This window comes from Chrysemys picta, chromosome 1, assembly GCF_011386835.1.
Source record: "Chrysemys picta bellii isolate R12L10 chromosome 1, ASM1138683v2, whole genome shotgun sequence".
Classification (NCBI taxonomy): domain Eukaryota; kingdom Metazoa; phylum Chordata; order Testudines; family Emydidae; genus Chrysemys; species Chrysemys picta.
In genome coordinates this window covers 180572745-180584247 of record NC_088791.1, presented here as the reverse complement: position 1 = coordinate 180584247, position 11503 = coordinate 180572745, and the positions used below count along the sequence as shown (strand labels likewise).

General features: G+C 38.4%; 1 long non-coding RNA gene across 1 annotated transcript; it reads left to right on the top strand.

Annotated features, from left to right (window-relative positions):
* Positions 1 to 3898: 3898 nt before the first annotated feature.
* On the top strand, positions 3899 to 11192 carry LOC122174225 (uncharacterized). Its single transcript, XR_006175778.2, has 3 exons — positions 3899 to 5581; positions 6600 to 6793; positions 7326 to 11192. It is a non-coding gene; the product is annotated as an uncharacterized LOC122174225 (long non-coding RNA).
* The last annotated feature ends 311 nt before the right edge of the window (positions 11193 to 11503 follow it).

The following is an 11503-nucleotide window of genomic DNA, read 5'->3' as shown; positions in this document are numbered from 1 at the left end:
TGATGGCCTGTATTATGCAGCAAGTCTGGATGGATGATCACATTGGTCCCTTCCAATTCTATAATCCAGAGGTGCCCAATCTACAGCCCACGGGCCATACATGGTCCACTAGAGCACTTCATAAGGCCCACGGTCTGCTTCAAAACAACATACTAACAGCCAATTCATTAGCATTTTGTCATCATGTTGTTATCATTTTAGTCTACACAAGTGTGTAAATAGACACTACTATATATAGAAACAACCTATCTACATACTTATGAAACAAGAGGAACTTAAAATATAAATTAATACAGGTGACTTTAAATATTATTAAAATATGTAGAATCTGTTTGGCCCACACAAAGTTGTGCTTAGGTTTATGTAGCCCTCCTGTGTAATAAAGTATTATAATCTATAATCTACGAATCTACATCAAAAGCCATTCCAAAAATCCACACTAATTGGTACTCTTGTCAACACATCCACAGCAGTGAAGCCAAGAATTAGCCATACTAAGAATGTGAACCATCCTCTTATCTGTAAAGATGGTCCTTTCAGGTCGGTGCTGAAGTACATCGATAAGGGAAGCTCATCCCGCCATTACCCATGCTATTGCCCATGCAGTGGCTTCTTTGGCCAGAGAATTCTGTTTTCTAGGGCTTTCAGTCCAGGACCTTTCATAATCATTGTACTGTCTATAAAAAAGGAAAAACAGGAACAAATTCAGAAGAAAAATCAACACAATTTTAGGGGGAAAAAAGCTCAATTATATGGGACTCTAGATGGTTGAAGGCACCAGCATAAACAATGGTTGCACTTGGAAAACCACGAAAATATGGCAAATGTAACTGATGTTCCAAATGTAACTAGATTTACAAGGCCTAAGTTATATCTACTTTGGCAAACTAGGAGTCACTTGTACTTTTTTGAATAGATCCTCAGAAATGCAATCAGTTCTGAGATTCCAATAAAAACATTTCCCCTTCCTAGAAGTCAGCAGCAAAGCAACAAGAGGCTACAGTGTGGTTTGTTTCATATCTGCTTCATGATTTTTCATCAATATGTGAGAGTGCAGAGTCTCTAAAACAATGAACTGCTACTGCCTTGGTTCTGGAGAGAAAGTGGTTATTTCTAAAAATGGGGCATTGACACAGAACAAAATACTTCAATGAGACGCTAACATGAAGAATCTCACGCACTATGGAAGGAGTCTAATTCATATAAAGATGCAAGGTATACAAGGGAGAGGTGAAAAGTGTTATGTACAAAAATAATATCCTGAACTGCTAAAGTATTTGCTTATCCAAATATTAATTTTTGTGTATAGCTGTATATCATTGTTTTAAAACCAATAAAGGCAAATAGGGCCCGATTCTGCTCACAGTTACAGCACGGTAAATCCTGGACAGCAATGAAATTACACTGGTGTGGGATCAGAATCAACCCCCAAATATAGAAAAAAAGATAACTTTTATAACTTTAAATCTGCTACCAATAGAGAATGATGAAATTAAAGATTTCTATTAGAATGATCAAAATAACATGTTTTCCTAGGTAACGTCTGTTGTAATCAAATTAAATGCAATATTATCTGTAATTACATCTACAAAAGATTCATTCAGGCACTTGTGCAACTGACTGCTGAGCTGTGCACACATTGAACTGGTATTTTTGTACAGTACCACGTCATTTGTGGCTTGGGAAGGTTCATCCAAAGGTCACTGAGTCCAGGTAATATGAGCAAGAGAGGATATAATTTTTTTTAGAAGTATGGGAAGGAAGCAGATTAGCCCACATTTAAAACCCTTGCTAAACAAAGAAGTCTTTGAAAATTTAAGTTAGTTTATTACAAGTACCACAAATTTAAAACTAAATTGCACTCCACATATGAAAGCATAAATTTGACTGAATTTCTAAAGGCATTTTAGTCTATGCTACCTAATTCCAACTAAGTTATCTTTCATATAACTCAACTAATCAGCCACCAGATGTGGATTCATTTAGAAATGTTTATTGAAAAAATAAGTGGTTGACACAGAACAAATAGAATGGCCCACATTAGGGAAATGAAATTTCTTAGTTAATATTGTTTTAACATAATTTATGGCATATTTGCTAGTGTTAAGACCAAAGGGCCCAAATCTCCCCTTGGATATGCAAGTGTTACTCCCATTGACTTCACTGGGAGCTGTGCCTGTGTATCTGAAGGTAGAGCTGGGTTATAAGGAACTGATTTTGTGCCAGTAATTGTAGTCTGAGTCTAATTCTGAAATTAAAAGAAAAGAAGCTCAAACAGATGAGAAAAGTAATTTAAAAAACTTGAAACATCAGGTAAGGATATTTTTCTTTTCATTATGATCTGGAGAGAATGAGACTGAAGTTAAAAACTTGTTTATTTCTACAGAACTGTAAAGTAAACTGACCCTTTGTCATTTGTAAATGATCAACAAGCTAGCAAGTTTACCAAGATTCAGCTCCAAAGATTACTATCCCCAGCCAACATCATTGCATTCCAACCACACATTAAAGCATTTTGGGGATGCATATCCCAGCAATAGATGGTGGTGCTTTAAGTCAGCTGACTGGGGCCAGAGAATAAAGACTAGTCTTTCAGGTGCTTATCTATCATGATCACATAACAGGGAAGGGAGAAAGAAAAAATGCTGAGGCCTTGTCTACATCTAAAACTTAGGTTGACCTAGCTATATCTCCCAGGGATGTGAAAAATTTTGTACCATGAACACTGTAATTTGGTTGGTTATGTTGACAGAAGGAATATTCCATCGATTTAGCTACTGTCTTTTGGAGAGTTGGACTACCTACATCAATTAAAAAACCCTTCCCGTTGATATCGGCAGCATCTATGCTGCAGCCTACCGTGACACAACCACAGCTCCGTAGCTGTGGTACTGTAGCAGAGCTATTGTGTATACATACATACAAACAATTAGGTAGGAAGGCCAGCATCACGTTTTCCAAGGGTAGAGAAAGGGATAGAGGCAAAAGCTAAGGAAGTCCAGAGGGTTATATTCAAGAAGCTTTTTTTTTTTAAATGGTAAATATTGAGAGTTTAAATTATTCCTAATCATCAAGTTGTGTACACTGATTTACCTATATAATCATATGATCATATTGCGGTTCCCCTAGTTCTTTCACCTGTTTATTTCACTCACTTATTGAGTCTGGCCTCTAATTGGAGAGTAGAAGCTATATTTATGTGCTTGCACAGTGCTTAACAAAATGGGACCTTGATCTGCTTTGGGGCCTTTAGGAGTGACTGCAACAAACAGCAACAATATAGTAATTGACATTGCCTCCATCTTTGTGCCCACTTAGCCAAGTACCTTGTCAGAGAGTATGAGACAAAAGCTGTTTTTTCCACATATTCTTCTCTTGACACATCTTTAGTGACTTTGTCAGTGATGTCGCTCTTGAACCAGACAGCTGTGAAAAACTACGTATGTGTTACTAGTATTTCTTTTCAGTTTGTAATATTTACAACATAGTATATTCAGTGAGTTTGCCAATCTTCAACTGAACAACTGTTTTATTGTATAACCTTAAAAACTAAAGTTGATTTATTCTAGACTAAAATAATCACACAGAGCCAAAATTCTAAACTGTTTCACTCTAGGTACTACACCGCACAATGCTATTGAAGTTAGTGGGCTGTAGTTCAGTACAGAAAGTATCTCAGAATTTCCATTTGAATAAAGAAAGTGCTGTGATTAATAGTTCTCACCTAGGATTTGCAGGACTTTATTATTGCTTATACCAGAGGTCGGCAACGTTCGGCACGCGGCTCGCCAGGGTGCTTACCCTGGCGAGCCACATGCCGAACCCCGGCTTATACAGTGCCGTGTGCATCATACTTTATAGACAATTGGCCACTGCCCTAAGAAATGTGCAATCTAGGGCCCTGATTCTGCAATTGGATCCATGTGGCTGCACCCTTGAAGTCAACAGCGGCTTTCTGTGGATGTAAGGGTCCAGTAGTGCAGGTCTGACTGCAGGTTTAGTACCTACATTAAAGTATCAACAGTAAACACTGTAGAAACAAGGAGAAAGTCCCTGTCCAAGGACCTTTCATTCTAGTACCAGCCACAGAAGAGACAAATTCATCTTGTGGGTATGCAGGTGCAATTCTACCTCAAGCTCAAGTAAAAGGATTGATTTATGAAGAAAGACTAAAAGAGCTAAATTTGTTCTACTCTATATAGCTATACAAAGCAATGACCAAGAGTTGGGAAATGAAAAGTGGGAAAAGACATGATAAAAGTCTACTAATATTTAAATAATGTAAACACAAAGGAGAGAGTAGTAGTATTAAGAGTGATATAAAGGCAGCTTGCATATAAGTAATGGGATGAAATTAAAAATAAGAAAATTTAAGATGAGGCAACTTCTTGAGAGCAAGATATATAAATTGTAGAAGTCTCTCTCAAAGGAACTGGTAGGAGTCCCCTTGCTTGAGATATTTAAGACTACACTATGTACTCAAAAATACATTTTAGATGACAGCCCTTCACTGGCAGAGCACAGACCATGGGCTATCAAACTTTTTCATAGTGTGGTTCACATTTCAACAGAGAGATAGGGATAGCTTCATGGATACCTCCTCCCCCATAAGGTTACCTCACAAATTGCTTATATGGAAAAATTATATTAGAAAAGTAATGCACCTTTATCTGTCATTTAATGATATTTAGCAGCCAAAACATGGAGAAGAGACAGCACTGCATGATCAACCAGGTCTCTGTGGACCACAGGCCACATTTTGACAACTAGATGACTGTGACCATCTGTACCCCATATTCACTCCTTGCACACTATTGTAAATATGCCATGTGAGGTATCACTGGAAAAAAACTCTCTGGTCAATATTGTCCTAATAAAATGAATGTGGCAACATTGTATGTAAAGCTGTAAGATTCCACTGTGTGGTGTTACTACGACCATGTCTACACTACTGCCTGTGTTGACAAAACGTTTGTCTCCCAGGATGACATAAGTTACACCAACATAAATGCTGGTATGCACAGTGCTCTGTTAGCAGGAGAGCTTCTCCCACTGACATAGCTTATGCTGATTGCAAGGGTAGTTTGAGCTCTCTCCCATCAGCATAGAGCGTCTTCACCACACGTGCTTCAGTAGCGCAGCTGTACCAGTACAGCTGTGTCACTGCAGTATGTGTAGACATGGCCTAAGACATACTCAAAGCCTGGGGAGTGGTCAAACTAGTTCCTCAGAGTCAAGAGACAAGCTAATGCCCCAGCCAGGTGTAAACAGGTCAAATGGGATATCAGCTGCTAAGTGGCTATTCATTGGTAGGAAAAGGGACATGGGCGAAAAATCTACATCTTAAAAAGAAACATTTTGGGGTTCCCATCCACACAGACATTGCGTCTCCTGAACCTCAGCTGGAGGTGCTTCTTGAAGAAGAGAAAGAGCTATAATAATGGAGAGTAGATACCCCAAATCATTCCTCCCTTTCTGTCTACCTATGGCATCCATGACACCTGAAGAACAAAGGAAGCAGCATTGGACTGGGGGAACACGTGGTGAGAGAGACCTTGCTTTGAATTCATTCTAGTTTAAGGTAAGCATTAATTGTGTTTTACTTTATTTTCCTTCCAAACAATTTTATTACTTTTATGTCTCATTACTTATAGTCACTTAAAATCTATCATTTTGTAGCTAATAAACGTGTTCTATTGTTTTAGCCAAACCATTGTGTATGGATTAAAGTGTTTGGGAAACTCCATTTGGGATAACAGGATTTGCGCCTACCATTTTCTAATCCTTCACTCTGCTGTGGCTACATTTCTATTTTTAGTGCACTGCGTCGATCAGAACTGGCTCACGTATGTCTACCCAAGGTGGAATTTATACTTCCAACTCAAGCATGGACATACCCTGGGTGATTTAGGGGAAGACTCTCTAAGGCACAAATGGCAGTTAGATGCCTAATTCTCATTGACTCTCATTGAGACTTAGGCTCCTAACTGCTATTTGTGCCTTTGAAAGTCTCCTCATTAGGCTTCTAAGTCCCATTGCCTAAGTCACTGCAGGCACTTACAAATTTTTTACCCATAGGCTCCCAAGTCACTTAGGTATTTCTGAAAAATATTACCCTTCGGTTTCTAAGTCACATAGTTGGTTTTGAAAAAAAGTCCACAGATTAACAATTTTTGGTCCATCACAAAATTTGTCTCATGAAAAGATGCTTGAGAGACTTGGTCAGAATACAGCAATAAATAAACTAGTGCACACAAGCCATCTTCCCTTCTGATAGCTAACTAATGTAACCCTCTCTCCCTTCCGCTGCCAAGCTTTGTATACTATTAGAAGTTTCTCATCACTTAGTTCTTGCATGGTACATTTGCTGTCACAATACTTGAAATACAGAACATAAGATTAAACACCGTCCTTTCTAGAAAGGATAGAAACATTTTGACTTTTCTCAAGAAGGAAAACATTATTCTACATTGGAGTTGATCTCCCTTCACTATGCATCATGCCCATACATTTTAGGAATTATGTTAATTGATTATTCCATGAAACCTCAATATTTGTTTTTAATTAACATAATTTAATGGATCCTCTTATTAATTCAGTTTTCACAGGGTCTCTGCAGAGAAACCAAGTGTCTGCTGTGGGACAGGGGTATGGGAGGCTACAGGAGAAGGAGAACTGTGAAGATACTCTGCACAGATCCGGTTTCTAAAGGGAGCATAATCTAAAGTGCCACTAAAGAGTAACCAAGAGAAGCCTTTTTAAGAGGTTCAGTCTTCCAGGCTCTCTATAATGAGTAAGTTGTCCAATACAGGCTGGATCACCCATCAAGGGGCAACCTCCGTGGATTAGTTATTTGAGGATTTATACTGGAGAATGTTACAAGAAAAGAGAAGAACCAAAATAGTGTATGTGATTAGGGTTCCTCCTATTCCCTCAGGGTGACTGAAGTCATGGGAGGATCCACATATGTGGACTTTGGAAGTATACTATAAATGAGTGAGAAATTGGGCCCTGTTGTATCAATGAAGGGGTGTCTCAGGCTCAACAAGAAATAAAATGTTAGTAAGACCCTTATTTGCTGTTACAACATTAAATAGGTAAAACATTTGAAATGTCCAATATTAAGTAAAGTTTTCATTGTAACAATATCCCTTATTCCCTTCTGCTGTAAAGAGTCTTTTGTAAGGGAAATCCCAGCTTCACAGTCTTTTAGAATGGTATTCAAGATGTTCATAGCTGTCCTTTTGAGAGAAAAAGAGAACAAGTTAAATGCAGATGGTCTGGAGTGGCTGTTGTCATTGAAGTTTGATTCTATTTCCTTTAAGGTAAAACGACACAAACAGACAAAGTAGGAGAGAAAGGAATAGAAAAGTGTGTGCTACAATCTGACAAGGCTCCAGCAAGAGAAGAATGTCAACAAATTGGCAAGAATTCAGAAAGGAGCAATAAAAATGATTGGAGAGAGTGACTAATGAAAAAATAAAACTATAACAATAACTTGGCCAAATGATGACTATGTGAGGAGGGAGAGTGCTATGGTAACTGTCTACAACTATTTGGAAACTGGAAGCACCAACAAAAGAGGAGATTTGTTTAGAGTGGTCCAATAGGACACACAGAGGTAATGGGATTAAACTAACTGAAGGAACATTTAGCAAAATTTCCTAATGGTGAGATCTAGAAAATGTGGTGGAAATATCTCCCAAGGGAAGCAGTGGAAACTTCATTGTTTGAGTAAGGTACGATATCATCTGGACAAAGCAGTGGAGAATGTACATTGGAGAACAGTTCTCACTGGCAGGGGTGGAGGACTGGACTAAATGATTTAACAGATCTTTTCCATTTCTAATTTTTGAGACAAAATTAACAGCTGTTCATTAACCTGTCAGAACTATCTCCTTGCATAATTCAGCTAACGATGTTTTTTCTTCATCTAATCCGTTTAGTCTATCTATTATAATCTCACTTTCTGCCAGGGGCTTTAGTTCATCTTGTAAAAAAGGCAGTCCCAGAATATGCACAATCTCCATAGAAATTGGTTCAGATTCTCCTCAGAGGGTTCTGCTCCATATAATATAATATCATAATAAATAAATAAATAAATAAACAGACAAACAAACAACAGTGAGTTCACTTGGCTCAGAGCTTTCAGGAGAGATTTTGCGAAGCCTGCCTCCTTCCTGGTCTCTCTCCAGCTGGGAAAAAGGCAAGGTTTAAATAGGCCTTTATTTCCCAGCTTGCCTTGTCTCAGCCCACATTGTTTCCAGAGGAAACTACATTTACCAGTGACCCTGTTCCCTTGTGCCCCGTGGATAGCCCCGCTAAGAACTACCCAGAACTAAATTTGTCCCTCACCACCACCTTGCTTGTCAGGCTCCAGTATTTGGCTTTTAGAACAGGGTTAACATTACAGATCCCAGCCTGCCTTCCGGAGACCACTTCTTCCCCCTGTTGTTTTCAAAAAGGCAAACCTGGAGATGGGGTAATTCTGATCCAAGACTAGGAGGATTCCCTCCAAAATTTGTAAGGGCTAGTACACCCCCTTATAGGTATCTTCAGTGAAAGTTAATGTAAATTGAACATAGATGCATCAGATTTATATCCCAATTTGTCACGTGATAACTTGACTACATCTACACTACAGCACTTACAGTGGTTCTACTGCACTGTAGCACTTGTGGTGGAGAGGCTCTAAGCTGATGGGAGAGAGCTCTCCCGTTGGCTTAACTCCTGCCTCTGTGTGAGGCGGTAGCTACATCAGTGGGAGAAGCTCTCCCACTAACATAGTGCTGTTTACACCAGTGCTTAGGTGGTATAATTTACGTCGCTCAGGGGCGTGGATTATTCACATCTCTGAGTGACATAAATTATACCAATGTCACTTGTAGTGTAGAGAAGGTCTAAGAAAGGTAATCTTTTTTCATTATTGTTTTCATCTCCAATTAGTATATGTATTTTCAAGCTTTTTGGATTTTTTGTAAAAATTGAAACACCATCATGTCACCTAAAATAGTTTTATATTAGTATCTGGGGAAAATTAGATGGAGAAATAGTTTAAAACAGAGGGGACAGGTGCTTAGCAAGCACCCAGACACATCATGCTTCCAGTATCTGAGACAGCTGGCATGACACACACAGAAGAAACATTAACATATTTTTAAAAAATTAGAAAAATATAGTAAAAAAAATATTGCCTGGTCTTTCAAGCAACAGATGTGCAAAATATTACTGTTGGGATAGAGGATAGAAAAGCTACTTAGAATGAGAAATCCTGACCAAGGTTGTTGCCTCTGAGATTATAGTAATAAAGTATTAGCTCAGTAGAGATGAGGCTGTAACAGAACACTGAATCAGGTTTCTCTCTACCTCCCCCACATTTCACCTTCCCCCATTCCTTGCTGGATCCTAATAACTGGCTGAACCAGAACATCCTGAACATTTGGCACAGTTTGGATTCAGATTTGAATCTGCACCTGAATTCCATGACTCAAATCCCTCTCTTGATCTCAGTAACTTTTCCATCCCTTGAGCAGTGTTTTTCAGCTATTCCCCTCAGAACAAGAACTTATTACTAAAATATTCGCCAGGTTTTTAATGTGTAAAGTTGTAGAGCAGGCCTGCTGGACTAGACCTAACAATAAAAATAAACAAACAAACATGCAAGTTCCCCCTCCCCTGCAAATGTGGTCAAGTTTTGGCCTTTTTAGAAAACTGTGATTAGCCACAGGAAACTACCATTTAAAACTCATAGCTAGCTTCATTATGTGTCCCAAAGTCATGGGAAATTCAAGCACCTAGTAAATTTCCTCTGTTCTCTTTCTTTCCTCCTTCTCTTTATCTACATTAGCTCCTCTAAAATAAAAATGCAGTCAGGCCAGTTGAGCACATTTTAAAGACTGTGTTAGCGTTTAAAACAATGTGTAGCACAGCAGTCCTATGGAGATCTGCAACTCAAAGGATGTTAGTGCTTACACTACTGAGGCTCATTTAGCAAATTCAGAAACCTTCATTTTAAAAACCTGATTTTGATTTTTTAAAATATGTTTTTGGGAAAATGCTTCAAAACCAGTCATATTTTGAAAGTACTCAGGACCCAGCAGAAATAAAACCATGTGCCAAATCCTCAGAGAGCATAAATTAGCACGGCTCTCTTGAAGTCAATGGAGCTATGCTGACCTAAACCCTTTGAGGATTTGGCCCAATATTTTTAGATAAAATAAGCTGTAATGAAATGACATCAGAGCTGAATGAATTACAGTATATATATGAACATCCACTGCATTTTCATCTACTGATTAATTGAAGGACTGGATATTGCTGATATCTACTCCAAAATGGACTACCATTGCTTTATTTTCCTCCTGTAAGTGTTTAAAATGTTTGCTTTTTCAAAACTCCACTTCCGATGACACACACGCTTTGAACGAACACGTAAGAACTGAGTTAGCACAAATAGTTTGACCTTCTGACCCAAGTACAGGGTATTGAAAAATGAAGCAGCAATGTTTGTAAAAAAAAAAACCACAAAAACTAAAAACATACCAAATAGGAAGATTCCAATTTGGATCAAAATATGCCACAACTTACTCCATCTCTTGCAAATTCTTTATCCTTTAATGCCATAAATAAGGCAATTAGAAAAACAGACCATAAGATAAAAACAAATGTAATGCTCTTCTAAAAAGCAAATTGGTTAACTATATATTTATTTACACAAAGATTTTATTACATTCAGCCAGGAATGGAAATTCTAACAGCACAGCAGGTTTACTCAATCGCTACATAAGGTAGGGTAGCTGATGAAGAAAAGGCTGAAAAAGTTCAAGCCACAAGAGGAAAGGGTTTCTCAGCAAGAGGCAGGGTCATGAACCAAAGCAATATATATGATTATTTTTAGTGCTATAAAACCATGCTGCCACACTGTGTCACATACTTGTACTTTTACTACATAATGTAGCTTAAATGAGATCACGACACTTTATTACATTTAATTTACTGTAGCTTTGTTTTAATCACCCATAAAATATACAAGTGTATATCAGAATAAACCTCAAGGAACAAATATTTCATCTAAATGCCTTCACTGGATTGATCCTTCTTCTAGTACAGCAGATGTAGGGAAGTGAGTTCAAACTAGACATGTTTTTAAAAGTCCAACTAAAACCTCATTAGTAAGGGTGAAAGTCACTTCCTGATATATACTCACATAAAGCCACACTCATGTGATTTTGTGCAAGCAACACCACAAGGGGCAAGGGGAAGGAATTCAACCTTCCCTCCACCCTGGGGGCAGGCAGAAAATGAACACCTCTGCAGCTGCTATTTCAGTCTTTCTGAAATTGGACCTCAGACTCTCAGTACTCTAGTAAATAATGCTGTAGTCCTCCCTACCCCAAGCTACATCCAAACAGCTCTTCAAACCTTTCCCTGGGATTCTCACCTATGCAGACACAAAGCCCACTCACTCAGCAGGTCTTCCCCCAAACTCTTATTGCCAGACTCA